This window comes from Cynocephalus volans, chromosome 5, assembly GCF_027409185.1.
Source record: "Cynocephalus volans isolate mCynVol1 chromosome 5, mCynVol1.pri, whole genome shotgun sequence".
Taxonomy (NCBI): Eukaryota; Metazoa; Chordata; class Mammalia; order Dermoptera; family Cynocephalidae; genus Cynocephalus; species Cynocephalus volans.
Window position 1 is genome coordinate 151,947,314 of NC_084464.1, and position 22,307 is coordinate 151,969,620.

The window sequence follows — 22,307 nt, forward strand, 5'->3', positions numbered from 1 at the left end:
AGAGTACCACATATACTCCAGAACATGTACCAATTAGTTTATATGTGTTTTACATTTGTGGAAAATATCTTTCCTGTGAGTTCTTTTTAAGGTGAGCAATAGGTAGAATAAACTGTGATTAAGAATTTATTTTAACAACCTAAATTGGGATCCAAATCTATACAAATTAGAATAACAGTTATGCTGTTACAGAGTACACACCATGCAGATCCCCCAAATAAAATATTTTTTTAAAAACTTTACAAATCTTTATTAGCCTCATCTTTATTTCCTTTATGCTAGGAATTTGCCTAGCATTCCCTTCAATTCTAGCCCAGCGTGTCTCTGTTCATTTGTTCATTCATTCATTCATTCATTCATTTAGTGAGCTCATCAGTCAAAGAGTCAGGCACTAAAATAAATTAACATTTTTTTTATAGACACTCACAAATCTTTTATTGTATGTCAGAACTCATGTTAGATACTAGAGATACAAAAAAGTCAGAGAGGATCCCATCTCCAGAGAGGAGACAGGCAGAAGAACTGGTGATGAAAACAGCAAAGGTGGAGAGCTGTGCAGGGTGCCATGGAAGCACACATAGACAAAATTAACCCCAGAGATATTGGAGACAGTATTGGAAGTAAGAGGTAATACTTGAGCAGCCTTGACAGACGAATAAGAAATTTGTCTGGTGAAGAAAGCCAGAAGATCTCTTACCTGTTTGGTGAGAGCATGGAAAAAAAGAATGTGGTGGACCTGGGAATACAGGCGGGGACGGAGGGCTGCCAGAAGATAAGACAAATGTGATAAACCAGGGTCAAACATGGATGACATTCAAAATAATTGGACTTTATCTTAAGCAGTGAAAGTCAGAATAATCTATGCTATAATTTAAGATCACCAATTGTCAAATTTAAGGTAGCAAAGAGTCAGTGTTCGCTTGCAGGTTTCTGACACAGATAAATGGGATGGTTTGGGAGGAAAGATGTTAAATTCAATGTCATTTATAATCATTTGAGGTAAAAAGTAGCCATGTGTCCTGAGACTTTCTACATATGAAACATACATGTTTCTGAAATATTTTTTTCATTTTTTTCCAAGTAGTGGTGACCTCGTTACTGTCCTCTCATATCTTGACTGACCCATTGGTCTTTTAGGTTGTGCCGTACAATCTTTAATAGAAGAAAGATTATTTGAAGAATTTAAATCAAAACATGAACTACTTGAATTTTCAATGGAGGGAAATGGAAACCAAGTGAAAGATTTTCAAGATGGGAGGCACTGTTTTGGTAGTGACATCTAGGACTGCTTTATTAATGCAAATCCATATTGAATGTTGTGTGTGTGTGATTTAGGTGTTGGAAGTACAGTGGTAAGTAATGATTCTCGTTTTCATGGAGCTTACATTATAGCAAGAGAAATACACCTTAGCCACATGCTTATATAAATAGAGTCGATCCTTATTATTCACATGTTCCATATTTGCAAATTTGCTTGCTTTTAAAATTTATTTGAAACCCCAAATCAATACTCACTGCACTTTTGCAATCACTCATGGGTATATGCATGTGCAGAATGGCAAACATTTTAGTGGCCTGATGTACACATCCCACACTGAGGCCAAACAAGGTGACCCTCTACGTAAGAATCCTGTTGCAGCTGTGTTACATAACCTTCATTCAGTCATGACTTGTAGGGCTGCTGGCTGTGAGATCAGTGTTAAAGAGTCAGCAATACATATTAATTAACGTGTCATTAAACAGAAACAGACACAAACAAGTTTATGTATTATCGGTTGAGGAAATTGTGACCAGAAGCTCCTAGGAGTCTAACCCTGTGTTTCCCATAGGAGCAATGATCAGTATTCACTAATTCAGTTCACAGCATTTTATAGAATGTATCTACTGTGGACAATGAGAATTGGCTATACATATAAAATTACAATTAAGGGAAGTGCTTTTCAGGAGAAGCAGTTTGTGTTGGGTAAGTCTATGTTTTGTGTGTGGAAAAGATTGTGTTGAGATGTGTTGTCAGAGAAGACATTCCTGAGAACATGGTGCATGGTGTGGTGGTAAAGTTTATAAGTAGAGTAGACTTTAATCAGATTAAAAGGGAATGGATATATCACCCCAGACCTAAAGCACTGACCTCTTGGTGAGAGAGCATGGCTTGCTTGAGGACCAAGAAGAAGCCAGTGTGAGAGCAAATTAGCACTGAGCCATAATCATCAAGCAAGGTCTAAACTATGCAAAACCTTATAGATCCTAACCCTAAATACTGGGAAGCCATTGAAAGGGACGAGTGGTGACAGTCATATAATCAACTTTTATTTTAAAAAAGTTTATCTAGCAAAGAATAACAGAGATGCTAGCTTAGATAACAGTGGTAGCAGAGAGGGAGAGCAGGGGAGAGATTAAACCTATATTTAAAGCTATCTAAGGAAATCAGAAGGTATTTTTCTGAAGTGGGAGATGTAGATGGTACATTTTATTTGTCTGGGCTGGTAGTGACTAAGGACCAAAGAGGCCAGTAACTAAATTTAACAGTTTGACTATAAATGACTAAGTGGCAGACTATTCTAACAACATGAACGAGACGTGAAGAATAAACAAAGAAAAATAATTTTTCCTTTTTTAATCTTATTTGGTGAAAAATCCACTTTATATTCAGAAAGTAAGAGCCCATTTTTCTTTTTCCAGGAGAGAAATGAGAGTAATCCACCAGAGAAAAAGCAATCATTTTGTGTCATACAAAACTACTTTCTTTTCATAGACAGAATATAGTTAAATGTAAGCAGGTTTTTAATTTAAAAAGTTCAAAACTCTGATTTTGTTTGCCTAATCTTTGAAACTAGTGGCAATTGTTGGTTCAGTCCTCTATTTTAGGGTATTGTATTAATATTTCTTCTTGCTTTTTGATTTTTTTCAAAAAGACAAATATCTTCTCTAACATTATTTTTTTTCTCTCTAAACTTCTTGGTTATATAGTATGGCTTTTAAATACATATTTTTGTGATTCAGAACTGGTAAATTTTGCCTTAGAGATTAATCATCTGAGAATAATTTTTTCAAACCATAGTTAGAAAGCTCTTTCAAGATCACCAAACACAACCTGTAATTTTAGGGAAGAGCAAAGTGAAGCCCAAAGACAGGAAGTAACTTTGAAAGTGAGAGTTAGTCTGTAGCATTCCTTGGGCCAGACCAAGTGCCTCCACGCTGCCCAGCTCTGGTGGTCTCCCAGGGTGCGCAGTGCACTGCCTCTGAGCTCCCACCCAGCAGCCCTGGCACACTGCACTTCCTGCCTCTGAGACCGGCGCTCTTCTACAGTAGGTAATTTTCAGGAGCCACCCTGTTAAATTAAAGCACACAACTGAGTCACCATCTTTGCAAAAATCCATAACGTTATATTTGCTTTATTTTTGTGAAATTAGTACAATACTCAGATGTATGCACGCTGATGGTTATCAGTATGTATACAAAGGTAAGTTTCTCTGACCAAAATTTATGAACAACAGAATAAACAAGAAGAGCAAGTACAAGGAGCCAGTAATGATCTAAAATGTCACAAAACTTCAACATGCTTTAAATTTCTGCTTTCACAAATTTCTGTGTTTTGAACTTCACGCGTCAGCCATGCCTGCGGTGAGAAAAGGAGGCTATGTTCTTTGTCGCCGTGTGATGGGTGATGATTTCCCAGAGTGCAGAAGGGGATATTTTTCAGAGATGAGGCAATGATTTGCATAATACTGTTTGCCAAGCACTCTGCCCTCCTTGGAGATGTAGAGCATTTGAAATATTGTACAATTAACTATTACCAGCTATTGTGTATGATTCACTATCTCTGAAAGAAGACATAGCAAGGACACTGAATGTCTGAAACAATTCAGAGGTTCGAGGTGCAACAGAGAATTCAAATATCAATCCCAAAGTGAGAAGCAGACATTTAGCCCTTGTAATGTGCAAAAGTAAGTGATTCATAGGAGGAAAATGTTTTAGAAAAAAAATGAAAGCAGGAGAAAGGAGAGTAGTACTAACATACTATTTTTTTCAAGGTTATAGATGACACTGTTGGATTTGAGTTATGCCAGTTTTTGTTTTTTTCCCTTCAGAAATCTTGAATATTACCCTTTTAAAAAAATCTGAAATTCAATTTGAGAGGAGATATTTAAGTAGAGTTGACAAGCATTATAATGGGATGCTGAGTTCAGAAACACTTCAGATTTTATGTGAAGTTTATAGCTTTTCTTTGCTAGTTGGATTTTTCAAATGACATGCTGTCTTTACAATGGCCTTTAAACTGCTATATTCCAGGTTCCTTCAGATCATTTTACTATGTTTGTCCTTGAAACTCAGTTCTCATATGTGATTGGAGTAGTTAGCTTCTCTGGTATTTGAAAGAATTGGAAAATATATGAAATTCTAATACTGTATCTCCCAGTTAGGTCTGAAGTTTGCATGCCATAAGTTTTACTCTTAGGTAAGAGTATATTTAAGTTAAAAGTATTGTCTACATGTCCCATAGAGGACACTATTAACCATGGGTATTCAATAATGCCTAAATATGCACTAATTTTTCAGATACCGTAAGAACTCTCGTTAACAGTGAATATAACTAAGTAAAATTACCTTATTTAAGGTGATATCACTGAACATAACAACAATGACAAAACACTTTGTTATAGTAACCATTCCTAGTTCCTAGAATGAGATTTTCTGCAGATACCAGATGGTATCTTTTGGATCCGCATAACTGCAAAAGAAACTTTTGATTATCCTCTTTAGGCTGTAAAGTTGTCATAGGTAGGGACTTTGCACAGCACTACATTTATTCATTTGCACTTTAGTATTTACACTTTTAATAATAATATTGGATGCATGTGGCTCAAAGATTTTAAAACAGTGGGGAAGGGCATATCTGTCAGCAGTGTTCACAGGTGTGAGCAGCCCCAAACCCAACTACCCGTGGTTTAAACCATGAGGACGTTCGTTTTTCCCTTTCATGAGGGCTGAGGGTAGGTAACCACAAGGCTGAACTAATTCCATGCTGCCCGCAGGCCCGGCTTCTCTTTCTGGTGTGATATGTTTAGTAAGTGGACTTTTTGTTAAAAACGACCTTTTATGCCTGTAGCTAAAAATCCTGGGTCATTTAGAGTCAGATATTCTTTCTATGGATAATATACTGTGAAATTTCCAAAATCTGTCTTTTTGTCCCACCAAGGAAGGTGAAGAAATACTATTGGGATATAAGAAAAGTTTGGAAAAGGAAGAAAGTGTAATGCCCTAAGTTTCCCTCAAACATCTCCAGGCCGGTAATCCCCCCTTCCCATGATAAAACAGCAACCCATCCACAATCTGATTCATCAATGAATTATTATCATTTTGCCTTGCTCTCTATTAAGCAGCAAGAGTGATTTTTTTATAAACCACTAAGAGTATGCCAGAAGCAGTAAGGTCCACGTTCCTCGCAGGGTCTAGCTCACCCTGGACGGGCCCCGACTCACGTGCGGACTCAATCCAACTGCTTCCTCTCCGCTCCGCTTCGTTCCCACCACCGACTTCCCCACTTGGGCACGATGGACACACTCAGGGTCTTGCATCTGCTTTTGCTTCAGCCTGTAATATTCTTGCCCACTGATATTTTGCTGGCTCTTCTCGCGCTTCTTTCAGTATTGCAATGTTGCTTCTCAGAGCACGTGGCGTGGCTCCTCTTTCTACATTTACAAGGTACCCAAACCCAGCGCTTCATGTCACTCTTCTTGCCTCTGGTTCTAACCTTAGGACTTTTATAGCATTCTCTATGTTTAATTGTTTTGTCACATAGAACAAAACATACATTTTTTCTAAGGGCTGGGATTTTCATCTCTTCTTTCAGTGTGGTAACTCTGACACCAACTATAGTTTCTGATGCTCAGTAAATATTCCTTCAATGAATGAATGAATGAATGAATGAATGAATGAATGAATGTGGCCCAAGACATGGAGGGCTTGGGAAAATTGAGCTTTGTTTCAGGGTCCCAGGCAAAGCTCAGGTGAACGTGGCAGAGCAACTAAGATTAGTGGCAAAGAGAAAAAATATTTTGTAGTACATATGGTTTCCTTTTTTCTCCTTTTTCAGATGGGTCTATATATTGATGTTTTACATTTTTCTCTCTGCTGTTGAATACTCTATGTTTAAGGGATGCTTAGATTTATCTTTGGATAGGAAAATTAGCTAGGTTTATTAGCTACTTGAATCATGGTCTCATGGGCTGATTAATCTGGGCCAGAGGAAAAGAAGAGTTCGTTTTGCAGCCCTTCATCTTTTCTATCACCCCACCCAGCTTCTGTCACTGTCTGCTCAAAATAGGAGCTAATCTGAGCAATGCCAGAGCTTCCTCAATGAGACTCAGTGAAATGATTTCAGTAATAATCTCAATAATGAAATCAGCAGCAGAGCTTAGAAGAGAAGTTGCATGTGCTCTTGACACTATCTTTCAATGTAGTATAAACAATAATAAAGATAATAACAATAATAAATTCTAACATGGTGTTTGCTAAGAGTCAGGTACTTGTCTGTTTAACATACATTAACATACTCATTTAATGTTCATGACAATTCTATAAAGTATGCTCAGAGTATTAAATAGCTTGTCCAAGGTCACATAGACAGGGCCAGAGCCAAGAATCACCTGCAGGCAGTCTGTCCCCAGACAGATGCTGTTAAACATCCTTGGCTCTCATGTCTTTATTGTTTCTGGCCTATAACTCTTTTATGTGGGTGCACAAAATTGTGAACTTCTTTTGATACCAGTAGTAGCCCTATATTCTTATTTTATTATAGTTTTTTGGTTCATTAAAAATATATCTTGAATTTTAATAAATAGCATTTCAGCATCTATTTTTATGCTTATTTTAAAATTTACTAATAAAATGCATTTACTATTATTGCATTCTTTGGAAAAATCTCATTTGGTATTTTTGTATTATTCTTTTAACAGACACTAGATTGTTTTTGCTAAAATGTTATTTAGAATTTTGCATATATTTTCTGCTGGTCTGTGATATTCCTTTTTATATTACATCTTTTTAAAGGTCTGTATAAATGTTAGACTCATATTTCTCTGTTCTTGTGCTCTGACTCTACAGCAGTTAAAATCCATGGGAAATATTTTTCGAAGTTTTGGAAGAACTATGAATATAATTTTATATTGACTGCTCACCCAGCCAGTTGCCCCAAAGCCCAATAACACAATTACCTCATGATTCCTGAGGAAAAATACCATGTTTTCTTCATTCCTATCTATATGCAAGTTTCTTGTTCTGAATTCATTTTCTGTCCCTCTTTGTTTGGTTAATCCTGTCTTGGGAAAACACTAGCATTCTTGACTTTTGTTTTCAGTGCTGCGAGGGTAGTGTTGATTAGCTATTTCAATAGCACAGACTTCATATTTTGCCCAAAGTATGTGCTCCATAAACGCAGATGAGATAGAAGAAGGAATGAGAGGAAGCAATGAAAATCTCAACTATTTGATCCCTTAGACAATTCTATAGCACACTACAATTTGTGTATTTTGAGTCAGATAGATTTATCTATCACCAAATCAATTACTTCTTAATTTGTAAGGTCCATGTTGTTTTGCTTAATAATAAAAAACATTTTTTTTAAAGTTCGAAATCGCTATTTTTATAGACTCATGTGTGTGATGTACAAGTCTCCAGCAGAAGCATGAACATCAGGGAGGTGCAAACCAAAACCACTTTGGGTTGTCACCTCACCCCAATCAGACTGACTATTATAAAAAAGACAGAGGATAACAAATGCTGGTGAGGACGTGGAGAGAGAGGAACCCTCCTGCACTGTTGGTGGGACTGTAAATTAGTACAGACATTATGGAGAACAGTATGGAGTTTCCTTAAACAACTGCAGATTGAACTGCCGTATGATCCAGCAATTCCACTCCTGGGGATATATCATCCAGAGGATTGGAAATCATCAGGTTGAAGGGATACCTGCACTCCCATGTTTATTGCAGCTCTATTTACAATAACTAGGTGAGGGAACCAACCTAAATGTCCATTGATGGATGACTGGATAAGGAAATTGTGGTATATACACAGTGGAATACTATTCAGCCATAAAAAAGAATGCAATTCTACCATTTGCAGCAACATGGATGAACCTGGAGAAAATTATTCTAAGTGAAACAACCCAGGTATGGAAAGAGAAATACCACATGTTCTCACTTGTAACTGGGAGCTGAATCCATTAATAAACAAATGAACAATAAAGAGAGACAGAGAAAAAGAAATGAATGCCTATGACAAGTTAACATCCGTAACCCCTCTCCCCGAGTTGTCTTTGGAGATGAGAAACAACTACAAGCCTGCTTGGAAGTTTGTACACCCCCAGACTGGCAAGAGTCTTCAGTTTTTCAAACACTAATCTAAGAGTTGCTGTGAAGGTAGTTTGCAGATGTAAGTTAAGGAGATTATTCTGGAAAATCTTGGTGGATCTACTGACTGAATCAATTAGGAGGTTTTAAAAGTAAAGGTGAGGTAGGAAGAAGGGAAAGAAAGAGAAAGAGACAAGGAGAGAGAGCATGAACAAGCAGAAAAAGAAATTCCACCTATGGACACACACATGGGTCTATTCCCACGAAATTCATCCTGCTCATGATTTTCCATTCCTTCCTGCCTGCTTTATGAATTTCAGACTTGCTTATCCATCTACTACAATTGTGTAAGTTAATTCCTTGCAATAAATCAACTATCCATCTATCCATCCATCCATCCATCCATCCATCCATCCTGCTAGTTCTGCTTTTCTGGTTGAACTCAGTTGGTTTCATTAATGTCTTCTCTAAGAAATTGTCGTCTGCCTCCACATTACAACATTATTCCCCTATATTTTCTTCTAGAAACTTTATAGTTTTAGTTCACATGTTTAAGTTTATGATCCATCTTGAATAATTTTTTGTGTGTGATGTAAGGTAATGGGTGAGGTTTATCTTTTTCTCATTTGGATGTTCACTTTTTCCAGTAATGTGTATTTAAAAATCTTTTCTATTTTTATTGAATTGGCTTATCATCTTTATCAAAAATTATATCTAATATATGTGAGTCTATATCTGGTGACACTATTCTGTTTTCTCTATATTTTTAAGCCTTATTTCAATTTATATCATGATTTTTGTAGCCTTATAGCATTTCTTCCAACCATGTTGTTTAAATCCTTCAATTTTGTTTTTTTTAAGTCATTGTGCATTCTAGATGCTTTGCATTTGTGTATAAACTTTAGAAACATCATATCAAATTCTAAAAATGCACAATAATATTTAAATTATTTCTATACAAATTTAGAAAAACAATGTAACGTTCTTATGAATAATTTTATATCTTTACTCTAAAATATTTTATTTTAATTATTAATCTTTGACTCTTACAATAAGTTGTCTCTATTTTCAGTGACCTTATATACCTTTTACTAAGCCTCAAAAACTCATTCTTAGGACACTAAATCATAAACTTTATATATATATATAAATGGCTTTTGTGGCTTTTCATATTAAAAAACTCAAGTTAATTAAAAGTGAAATTTTTAAATTTTAATATAGGCAATCACCTTAGAACCAGCTTTCTCCATGTGCTTCTCCATTTGATTTTCTAAAGCTAATTTTCCTACAGCAGCTTATAATATAAGTTAAATTGACTAAGTGTGAATTTCCATGCTGTGCCTCTCCAGTCATTTCTTTGATATTAAAATTATGTTTGCCACTTGGATGTCTTCAGGGATATGCCCTGAAAGGAATATATAAGTGGGAATGTCCAACAGAGTGTGCATGATTTTTGCTCAAACTAATTTATTCTACCAGAAAGTTAATAGACTTTCAACTGAGTACAGCCTAGAAACCAATAATTTTAAATGTCTTTCATCACATTTTATATTAAGTAGTCAATTAAATTGTTGCCCTTATGTGAGCTCCATGTAAGGTAGAATTTTTGCTTGTTTTGTCCAGTCCTATATGCCAAGCAGTTCAGTGCCTGGCACACTGGAGTATACTTATGTGTTGAATAAATGAACTGTACCTCGATTCATTTTTAATGTGTATGTTTTAGTAATTTCATGCATAGTTTTTTCACCATAAAATAACAAAGTTTCATGGGACAGTTTTATGCTTAATTGAATGTATGAACTGTTGAATTAGCATTAACTCCACTTGCCTTTTTTCCTGGGTTCATAGCTAAGTTACCTTTCTCAGCCTCTCTTAGAGTTAGATGTGTTCATATGACTCATCTCTGGAGAATAAATGAAGGTAGAAATAATAAAATTACTTACATGCCTGCCCCTGCAGTCTTCTGGTCTCTCTCTTCCCTATATGCTGGATGGGTATAAATTCCCAGTGTGCTCATGGAAATCATATGATGTAGATGGCAAAGAGTGAATTAGTAGCCTGGGATCCTGGATGGCATAATGGAGTAGACGATCCCGGTACCCCGACCACCTCTACTTAGATTTTATGTGAGTAAAAAACAAAGACCTACTGTGCTACACTACTGAGATTTGCAGTGTCATTTATAACAGCAGTTATCCCAGTTAATGCATAAGTGTTAGAGTGCTGCTATGACAAAAATCTAAATGCAAGTCATCAGGTTGGCAATTTGGTGGCAGGAAGTAATAAAAGTGACGGGAAAAAGCAGATAACATTGCTGGTGGGAATGCAAAATAGTATAGCCACTTCGAAAAACAGTTTGGGGTTTTCTTACAAAACTAAACATACTTTTATCATATGATCCAGCAATGGCTCTCCTTGGTATTTACCCAAACTTCTGTATACACAAAACCATGCACACAGGTGTTTATGGCAGTTTTATTAATAACTGCCAAAGCCTGGAGGCAATCAAGATGCCCTTGAATAGATGAATGGCTATATAAGTATATTCCGACCATAGAAATTGACTATCAAGCAATGAAAAACATGCAGGAAACTGAAATGTATACTACTAAATGAAAGAATCCAATCTCAAAAGGCTACATTTATGATTCGATTATGTGACACTCTAGAAAAGGTAAAACTGTACAGAAAGTAAAAAGATCAGTGATTGCCATGGGTTGGAAGGAGGGAGGGATGAAAACGCCAAACACAGAGGATTTTAGGGCAGTGAAACCATTATGTCTGATATTATGATGGTGGATATGACAGCCATTATACTTTTGTCAAAACCCACAGAAAGTACAACACCAAGAGTGAACCCTAATATAAACTATGGGCTCTGCGTGATAATGATGTCTCAGTGTAGGTTCACTAATCCTAACAAATGTACCCCTCGGGTGCAGGATATTGAAGTGGGGAAAGTTGTTCATGTGTGAGGGCAGGGGATATTTGAGAAATCTCTGTATTTTCTGCCCAATTTTGCTGTTCTAAAAAAATAATGTCTATTAAAAATGATAGAATTACAGAAATTCGTATTAGGCAGTGGTAAAAAGAGTTAAAAAATTGTTGCTTGTGATAACGTGGAAGGCCAACCACTACCGTAATAATTTCCTTGTTCTGCGGTGACAAAGCACCACAAACTGCATGGCTTAAACAACAGAAATGTTTCATCTCACAGATCAGGAAGCTAGACCTCCGAGGCTAGAGTCAGCAGGGTAGGTTCCTGCTGAGGGCTGGGGGAGAGAATCTATTCCATGCTTTTAGTGGTTTGCTGGCCACCTTGGCATTTCTTGGCCTGTGGAAGTACTACCCCAATCTCTGCCCTCATCTCCACATGGCATTTTTCCTGTGTGTGTATCTCTGTGTCTAAATATCCCCTTTTTATAAGAACAACAGTTATATTGGATTAGGGGCCTATTCTACTCCAGTAAGCCTTCACCTTAACTAATTTAAGATGCAATTGCTTTATTTCCACAAAACGTCACTTCCTGAGGCACTGGGAGTTAAGTCTTGAATATATAAATTGTGAGGGAGCACAATTCAACCCACAAATCCACCAAACCCAGAATTGTAAGAGAACAGGTTAGCATAGAACAGTTATAAGGTATTTTGGTTCCTATTAGCTAAGTGTAATAAGAAATATAAAGAAAAGATGGTCTTAGGTAGCAATTGGGTGGTGTAGGCTGAAAGAATGTAAAAAGAGGAACTCCAGAAATATGAGGCTTTGACGAGTTGGAAAAACCACAATTCATAGGAAATTCTATTGAAATAGCTTTGAGTGACACACACCTTCCCACTCAACCTAGAATTTCTCAAGAGAGCTGCTATACAGTCGAAGAGAATGGAATAGGGCAAGATGGCAAAAAACAATTTGGACTTGATAATTATTTCTAGGAAAAAAAGCCAAAACGACTTTAAATGTGATTATTGACAAATGAAACTAATTTAAAATATGCACATTAGAAGTCTGTTAAGCAATTGAAGAAATAAGACACATTTTAAAATGGCTTTAACCACTCAAGTTCTAAAACAACTTTTAGATTGTCAGATATGCACCGGTAGGAGTTGGGCCATGAAAACTGTAAAGCTCACAAGCAGGGAAAAATTACCAAAATCCATGTCAGCTGTGTCCTTGGAGGAATATGGATACAAAGAACCTTATAGAAGGTGGATCCAAGGGCCATAAAGGACAGGATCTTATCCCTTTCAGAGAGTAGAAACATGAAGATACTTCAGAAAGTTCATGGAAAAATGGAGTTAAAAGATAATACGAATCTTTCCTTGAACTTTTTGAAGACCTTGTGGAGTCATATAATGTTTTGTGCCTGTGTCTGGGGTAGAGAATCTTCACAAGTCTTGCCACAGGATTTCCAAGTTATTATGTCCAAAAACCACTGTGTGTTTCTAATGCTTCCCTTTGTGGATTTCTATTGTGTTTTTGCTCCAACATTGTACATATAGAAGGGCAGTGGTGGGACAGTATTCTTGTTTTTAATTTCTAGATTGCCATAACACAGGGGCACACAGTCATTCCTCAGTATCCTGGGAGATTGGTTCCAGAACCCCCTGCATCTGCAGATGCTCTTGTCCCTTATGTAAAGTGGCATAGTATTTGCATATAACCTAGGCATATCCTCTTGTGTACTTTAAATCATCTCTAGATTACTTATTATATCTATATCAATGTAAATGCTATGTAAACAGTTGTTATTCTGTATTTTTCATTGTTGTATTGTTACTTTATATTTTTATTTTCATTTTTGAATATTTTCGATCTGTGGTTGGTCCAATCGGTGGATGTGAAACCCGCAGATAGGGAGGGATGACTGTATTGGAGATGAGGCAAGGACAGTGCATTATGTGAAAATCCTAGCCCTGTGCACCTAACCCTTTGTCCTCGGAAAATAGTGGGCTGTGTTTTATCAGAAGTTTTATCAGAAGAGGAGAAAAGCAAGTATGTGGTGACCAGAGGAATGTCCACGGCACTGTCTGGCTAGTTATTCACCTACTTTTTCCTCCTGGGCACACAGCTTGAGTTTGTTTTCCAGCCTCATTTGCAGCTAGGTATGCCTATATGACCAAATTCTGGCTACTTCAGTGTCTGGATGATAAAAATTGCATGATTTTCTATTTCTATTTTTTCATCTGCTTGTTGGATGTCAATGATAAGGACACTTTTGAAAATCACAGTCACACATTGAATATTATTCAAGCCTCTACCAGTCTGGGTTCTTAAAATGTTTGGGCTTACACCCACCCCTTCATGCCAGTTAGTCTGACATGAGTAAGAAGTAAACTTTCGTTTATGAAGTCACTGAGATATTGGGGAGTGTCTACTATAATAGTTAGTATTACCTTCATTAATTCAAGTATCCTTGCTGTATTTTGTCTTAGATTGGCTTATCTGAGAAGCAGACCCCAAGAAAAGAATTTGAATTCAAATAGTTTATGTGAGAGATTATTACAGAATAACAGGGTAATGGCAACTTGAGACTAACAGGAAAAAAGACAAGTGTGCACTAATGAGGTTACTGCTCTAGTCAATCAACTGGGACTTATTCCCTTTGGTGACTTCTAGGACATGTGTGGAACACATCTCAGAGATATATCACCCAACAGGCAAAAAAGCTATGCCATTGGATGAGGGCTTCTCCTAGACACATCAACCCATTGGTCCTTTCAGCCTGCGCATGCTGGTCCCAGGTATGCTGTTACGGGATGAATTGTGTCTCCCCCAAATTCATATGTTGAAGTCTTAATCACCATTGTGTTTGTATTTGGTGATCTGGCCATTAAAGAGGTAATTAGAGTTAAATGAGGTCATACGGGTGGGTCCCTAATCTAATGTGACAGTTTCCTTATAAGAAGAGGAAGAGACACCAGGAATGTGTGTGCACAGAGAGAAGGCCGTGGGAGGATACAGGGAGAAAGCATCCATCTCCAAGCCAAGGAAAAAAGACTTAGTAGAAGCTAATTCTGCTGATACCTTGATCTTGGACTTCCAGCCTCCAGAACTGTGAGAAAATAAATCTCCATTGTTTAAGCACTCATTGTGTGGTATTTTGTTATGGCAGCCCTAGCAGACTAAAACACACACTCCTATAGCACCAGACAGTGCACAGGCTGAGAAATGCCGGTCCTTGCAGTAAGAAGCATGAGCATACAAGGGATGGGTGAGGCCCTGATAGGGCCAGTGAAGGCCCTGCTTGCGTCACTCAGAACCTCCTGTGCCCTGGGTTAAGTTCAGTCTCTCCTGAAATTGATTTTTCAAGGTGGTAGCTTCTCATAGCTCCCAAGACTTATAAGAGAAGGTTAGTGGAACCTGCAGCATTCTCCACTTCTGCATTTTGTTCTGCACTATAATCTCCCTCTTCTACATCCATTCTATACTCCACTCGACCTCATGCAACGTTTCTGCTATTCTAGCTTGCTTGTACATGGGTAAACCAACCTGCACCCATGGGACGTCTGAGTTACTGCTCACTGTGCCCTGTCACATCATGCCCACTTCCATTGCTCATTCTAGCTGTTACCAGGCAGAAGGTTAGTTAAGAGGCATCCAGTAAATAACCAGAGTTCTAGACAATCTCACCATTCCTTCATGTATAATTGTGCCTCTATATTCATGGTGATAAGGACAAATTGCCTCTGCTATTAGCTCCTTTCTTTGTCTGCTGGTGTGTTAAGATGAGTAGTCCAAAGTAACCAGGTAATGACGTAGTTACTAGCTGGTATAAATCTCAGCCCCGGGACCAACACCACTAATTCAGTGCTCCTAAAGGTGTTGGGACAGAAAACAATTTCCTAGATGAGTCACTGGAAGTAATAATAAAAGGACCACCCCTCCTTCTATCCTTTGGTGTCTGATCCATGTGGAGATGAACAAAACCACCCAAATGAGAAAAAGAAGAGGTTATTTATTCACAGCTTGCTGTAGCAAGGGGTCAGCTACAATTACCAGCATCGCTAGAGTTTGCAGAGTCCCAAAGGCAGGCAGGATGTATATATCAAAAATATTTCTACCATCAAGAAAATAAACGCTTAAAATAGCAATGAGACAGATAATGTATTGTAAATGTTTCCTTCTTTGTCCATGATCACTTCTTTAATTACAACCAGCTGATAGAACATTAACATGAACACTATAAAGCATGCTCAGATTAATGAAAAAAATAAAACATTTCACTTATTAATTAATGGGTGCATGAAATTATTCTAACTATATCAACAAGGCATTTTAAGCTTAACACATAAAAAAACCCAGAAAAGATGTGTTACTTTTTTATTTTATTAAGAATTTTTAAAAGCCATATCACAGCAAATGTAATTATTGACTACAAAGTCCACCAGAGGGCTTTTTAAGAAAAATGCCACCGTGTGTAAATGCCAGTGCTTTATACCAGGTGATGTTGTAAGCAGCTCCCTGACTTTCCAAGGCATGGTGCACAGCTTCCTGAATTGTCATATAAGTATTTTTATATTTGTTTAAAATATTTAAAATAAATATATTACAACATATGTATTTTTCTTGAAAAAATATGAAGAATTATTGCTTCATGAAACATAGTTTGGGAAATATTCATCCATTTTAAAGCCTATCAACTGGGAATAAAAAAATGCAGACTGTATTTGCTTTTTGTTTGTATATATTTTTCATATATAAAAGAGATATTTAACTTAGTTTCCTTAACAGGAGATGGGTGTCATCGCATTAGATTTATTTACTTCACTCAGTTTTTAAAATGGTAAAATAATATCTGGGAAAGAAAATTGAATAAAATGTAAATACCCCCACAGATTATTGCTTCTAAGAATGAGAACTTTTATCCATGCTGTTGTATTTTTATTCTCAAAAAATCTATCACTGGTGGTGTTTTTAAAAAGAAAATTCATGTAGTTATGCAGAAAAATATATTTAAATTGATTATGCAAAAATATAGAATTGCTTAGAGTTTCTGCTCTTATTTTTTCTGAACTCAGAAATGTTTTAAGAAAGCTATGGAATTTCTAACCATCTTCATTGTTATAATTTACATAAAATAAAACACACCGATATAAGGTATACTTTGACGATGGTGACATGTGTGTGAACAGCACGTCAGTCAAGATATACTCATTTCCCTTTACATTTATTACCGTCTTGTACTGTGGTGTACCCTCCTGCCAAGGAAGCCGCTGTTCTGAGTTTTATCACGTTGAATCACACACTGTGTGTGCTTTGCTATCTGGCTTCTTTCACTCAGTAAAGTGTCAGTGAGATTCATCTGTGTTGTTATACGTATCAGCAATACATTCATTTCTTTGCTGAGTAGTGTTCTCCTATAAGAATATAAAATGCTTTTTTATCCACTCACCGTTGAGGGACATTTGGATTCCAATTTTTGCCTGTTCTTTCCACTTTTTTATTGTGATCAATAAAGCTATTATAAACATTCTTTACTAAAGTCTTTTGTGGACATTTATTTCATGTTATAAAAAAACTGAAAAAAAAACACTTGTCTAAAGTGGATGTACTATTTTATACTCTGACTCTTAATATATGAGGGTCTCAAATGTTCCCAATTCTTGTAAATAGTTGATATTATCAGTCTTTTTCAATTTTAGCTATTCTAAAGAGTGTAATTAGCATCTCCCTATGGTTTTAGTTTGCCTGAGATTGTTATTGTCTTAGAGAATTTTGGCCCTGGGCGTGTTACAAAAAAAACATGTAGATTTTTTTTCATGATGAAATAAAAGTTTGAGATAGAAATGTGAAATAAAAGCTAGGATTGGGGACTGTGAAGTAGATATGTTAAAAAAAAAATCAACCAGCAGCAAGAAATATTTAAACAATAATGAGATATTTATTCATACAAAATAATGTACTTATAATGAAACAAGAAAGTAAAAAAAAATACAAAAAGAAGGAGTAAATGGGAAAGAAGAAAAATTAGAAAAGCAGACTACAGAGGGTTTGGTAATATATAAGCTGACTATATAATTTATTTTCTAATTAGGGCACTCCAGAAAATAAAAAGTTCATTAAAGAATAATTAAAATAATTTAACAACATATTTACTTGTTGACTCAAAAATTGTTTTTTTATTATATTGTTGGACCTATAAAATAGTTTTATGAAAATAACATTTTCAAAAATAGCTTTTCAAAATATAAATAACAAATCTGTGTGTATTAAGCAAAAATTTTAGAAAATGTTTTATATTGATTATCTAAAAATAATAACATACAAGTTTCCATTCTGAAATTCCATACTTGTGATCTGGAAGATCAACTTGTAGACAGAATGATTGCATAGAGTTCCTCTGTTTAATTAAATCAATTTACATCCTATATCAGAATCAAATGAATATAAAAAGTTCTTCAATTTTGCAGCACCTAAATTTGACAAAACAAAATAACTAAAATATAAATTACTATTAAATGAGTTGTGTGATAAACATTTTTGCCAAAGAAAGGGTCTCTAAAATGAGGCCAAAAGGCAGTACCTGTGGAACTATTTGAGCTGTGATATTAATATCTTTCAAGTGACAAATTCATAACTAAGAATATTCTGTATTTAACAGTAATTGTTCTGCACTTTACAAGTCTACTAACACATAAGTGGGTACTCCAAAAGTTCATGGAAAGATTCATATTATCTTTTAATTCTATTTTTCCATGAACTTCTTGAAGTACCCTTGAATAGTGATAACATTTTTATGAAGTATATTATGGTCCACAGAGGGGAATTGATTGAAGTCAACAATTTCAAATTTCCTAATCATAAAATGTGACTTTGAAGAAACATATATACACATTTGTAAATGACTAAGAAATAATAAGAGCTATATATTTTTATGCACAGGCCATAAGGGAAAAGATAAATGCATTGTTCCCGAGGGCAAATATTAATAAAAGTTTCCATTCATCAAAAGACAGCATAAAAAATTCAAAAGAACAAGCGTGGGAGAAAGTACTTACAGCACAGTTTCTGAATATTAAAGGAAAAGAATCATCCTACTCCTCAATTAGAAAAATTCACTGTTATGAATAGCTAATTTACACAAAGGGGAAATGTCAGTGCAGATTGAAAGCACATGACAGAAGTCTGACGAATCTAAAAATACCTAGAAGTCTGGGCAATGGACACTTGCACTGCACTCTAGTGAATGTGTAAACTGACAGAGTGATTGTGGATGGAAATCCAGTATAATTTAGTGAAATTAATCATTTGTATACTGTATTAGTCCGTTTTTGTTGCTGCTTATAACACAATACATTGAACTGGGTGATTTATAAAGAAAAATGAAATTTACTGCTTACAGTTTCTGAGGCTGGGAAGTCCAAATTCCATCTGGTGGTGATGACAGTGACCCAGGGGTCTCACATTGCAAGATAGTGAAAGCAGAGAGAGCAGAGAGAGAGAGAGACAGACTTTCCTCTTCTTTCAAAGCCCTCAGAAACACACCCCTGACCACCATTTTTAATCCATCCACTACTGCATGGTCCTACAATCCAGTCACTTCTTCAAGGCTCCACCTTTCAATTACCGTAATAGGATTTCCCACCCTCTTAACAGTCATAGTGGGGCTAAGTTTCTAATACTAAAACATGGGGGATACAATTCAAGCTTCAATGAGTTTGATGGGGACATAATTCAGTCCCTTACATGCAATACAGCTATCCTATTCTATGGCATATAGTTCAGAGAAACTATCACACATCCCTAAATGAACACACATGAATATATTTATCAGACCATTATTTATTCTGGACGGCTTAGTAGACAACCTAATTGGCTACCAATTAGGTTATCAAAATTATCAGTTTGCTAGGGCTACAGTAACAAAGTACCACAGGCTGCATTATTTAAAAAACAGAATTTATGTTCTCATAGCTCTGGAGGTTAGAGGCCTGAAATCAAATTATCAGCAGGGTTGGCTCTGTCGCAGGGCTGTGAGGGAGAATCTGCTCCATGCCTGTCAGCTAGCTTCTGGTGGTTTGCCAGCAATCTTTGACATTTGCCTTGTAGATGCATCGCCCCAGGCTCTGCCTTCATCTTCATATGGTGTTCTCCCCCTGTCTTTATGTCCAAATGTCCCCTTTTTATAAAAATATTACACATATTAGATTAGGGCCCATTCTAAAGATCTCATCTTAACTTGATTAAATCTGCAACAACCCAATTTCCAAATAAAGTCACATCCAAAGTTACTGGAGGTTAGGATTGTAGCATATCTTCTTTGGGGGGACAGAAGTCAGCCCATAATGATACCAGTAGAGACATAAGTGGCTAAAACACATAGGATGCTTCAAAGGAGTAAATAATGTGCATTAAAAATATTAGAGTAGTTCAAAAAGTTTGTGTAAAAGTAGAACAGAAAGATAATGTGAATCATTCCATGAAGTTTTTGAAGTACCCTCGTATAATGTTGAGTTTAAAATGCTAAAAATGATTGATAGCTCAGGACCATTTTGAGTAAATTTTTAAAAACTACACAAAAACTTCATTACATAATTTATAAATATTCATGTATTTTATAACATTACATACCACAGCCATATATAAAAATCATTAGAGGGGTAGATAAGAAAGAGAAAGAGATGTTTACAAAAAGTAGGATGAAGGGGATAATAAAATAAAATTAAATAATTGTCTTAAAATATGAAATCTAATGAAATTTATAAGTGAAACAAGAACTGGGTCTTACAGAATTGATTATAACCTCAAATCATGTACTGAGCAATATTACTAACTTAACTCTGTAGTCCTGAATTCCAAAAGTAAAACCAAACAAATTTTTTTTTTTTTTTTTTAAATAGGAGGCCAGATTTATTTATTTATTTATTTATTTGTCATTTCTTCGTGACCAGCACTCAGCCAGTGACTGCACCAGTCAGTCCTATATAGGATCCGAACCCGCGGCGGGAGCGTCACCACGCTGCCAGCGCAGCACTCTACCAAGTGCGCCACGGGCTCGGCCCCAAACAAATTTTAAAATCAGGAGATTTGGGCAAACATTTTTGTTTCTATATTTCCTTGAAAAACTTAAAACCCAGCCCCCTGGGTCTTTATTTCTTGGTGGCAACAAAAACACTCTTCCTGAGTAGCAGCTGCACCTGTGAGAAGAGCTTGCTGGAGCATCCACCTGGACTTCTCTCACCTGTTAGCACCTTGGCCCAGGTAAGAATTTGAGTTTGTGACTCTATTTCAAGATATCTAGTAGAACAGGTGAGCAATATAGATCAATAGAAATTTTGACTTTGACCAGAATGTATCATGTTCAAAGTATTTTTGTACGTTCGGTTTCAGTAAATTATTTTAATTTACTCTCCATGCCCTTTTGCTTGTAATCTTATTATCCACATTATTAATATCTTCAATTCAGAGTTTGTAAGTGAATCTCTTTCTTGGCCTCAAATGTTACTTATTTAATTTGCATAATTTTTTCCTACGATAGTGTTATGTACATAAAGAGTGGCTCCTATAACTAGAGCTATTGGGAATAATATCTTTATTTTAGGATATAATTATTTTGCTCATTTGATATAATACATTTTATTGCTGGTCGGTAAAACCCAATCTTTCCTAACCTGCATCTATTTTTAAATTTTCTAACTCCATATTCAAAAAACAACAATTCATACTTAATATTACTACACGTTGTCATATTTCTCCCCAGAATGTTTGAACCAGTTGAGACTTTCACCAAAGGCACGCAAATGTGTCTATTTTCCTTCATCTTCTCTTCTGACCTGTACTTCCTATAAATTACTACTTTTTAAAAGATGTAAAATTATTCACCCATTCCTAATAATTATCGTAAGCAAATGCAGTACTCACACACTCTCATACATACACACACACACACACACACACACACACACACACACACACACACACACACACTTCACAATTGGAATTCTTAACGTACTTTTTTGCGATAGCACTTTTCATTTTGTAATGCTATTGAATTTGATTTATTCGAGACTCTCATAAGGGATCCAAAAATTGTTACATAAGTGGTTTGTCATTAGCAGGCCAGCTCTCTTTAGATTCTGTGAAAGAAGCCTTAAGGCTTATTATTTTGGGAGTGGTTTAACAAAAATTGCCTATCTTCTAGAGATGAATGGTGAGTAATAGAGGTAATATAATTCTAAATCTAACTAAAGTAAAAATGCATACTTTTGTATTTAGAAATAAATGAATCACTAGGCAAAGGAGAGATAATATAAAGAAAAAAGACAACAGAACTAAGGTTTCCCCCCCCCGTTCAGGAAGGATATAATGCAAACTATATGCTTTGCAAATAATTTATAGATTACATTTGACTTAGAAATAGGATTATAAAGAAAATACATAAATATTAACTTGATAGAGTTATTACCTATTTACATGAAAACATGAATGCATGTTTTTCATCACCACAAAGAACATAGGCTTTTCCTTCTAGCTACTATTAAGACTTGATTTTTAAAAACTAGAGTTCCTATGAGAAATAACAGCTCTTGTTGGTTTCACTAGATAGACCTGATTTGTGTACAAAATATCCCTGAAGTAGTCCAGCCACGTGGGTGCAACATTAGCAAGTGGGATGCAAGCTGTGCCTTGAAATCTGCTTGTGTGCTTGGACTTCCCTTTGTGTCTTGCTATAGCTGAGAGGAGGGCTATCCCAGGAGGCTACTGCCATGCAGCCTGGCTCTCAGGACAAGATGTGGAGCAGACCTGAGAAAGCTAGGCCTATATGGTGACACAGAGATACCCTGCTAAGCCTAGCTGATGTCAGCTAGCTCCCAGCTAACTCCCAAATATGCGAGTGAAGCCAGTGAGATCACAGAGCTGCACTAGTGCATCTGCAGATACATGAGAAAAAAAAATCTTACTGCTGTTCTTATATCTAAAAATTCTTGTGCCACTGGGATTTGGAGGCTGCATAT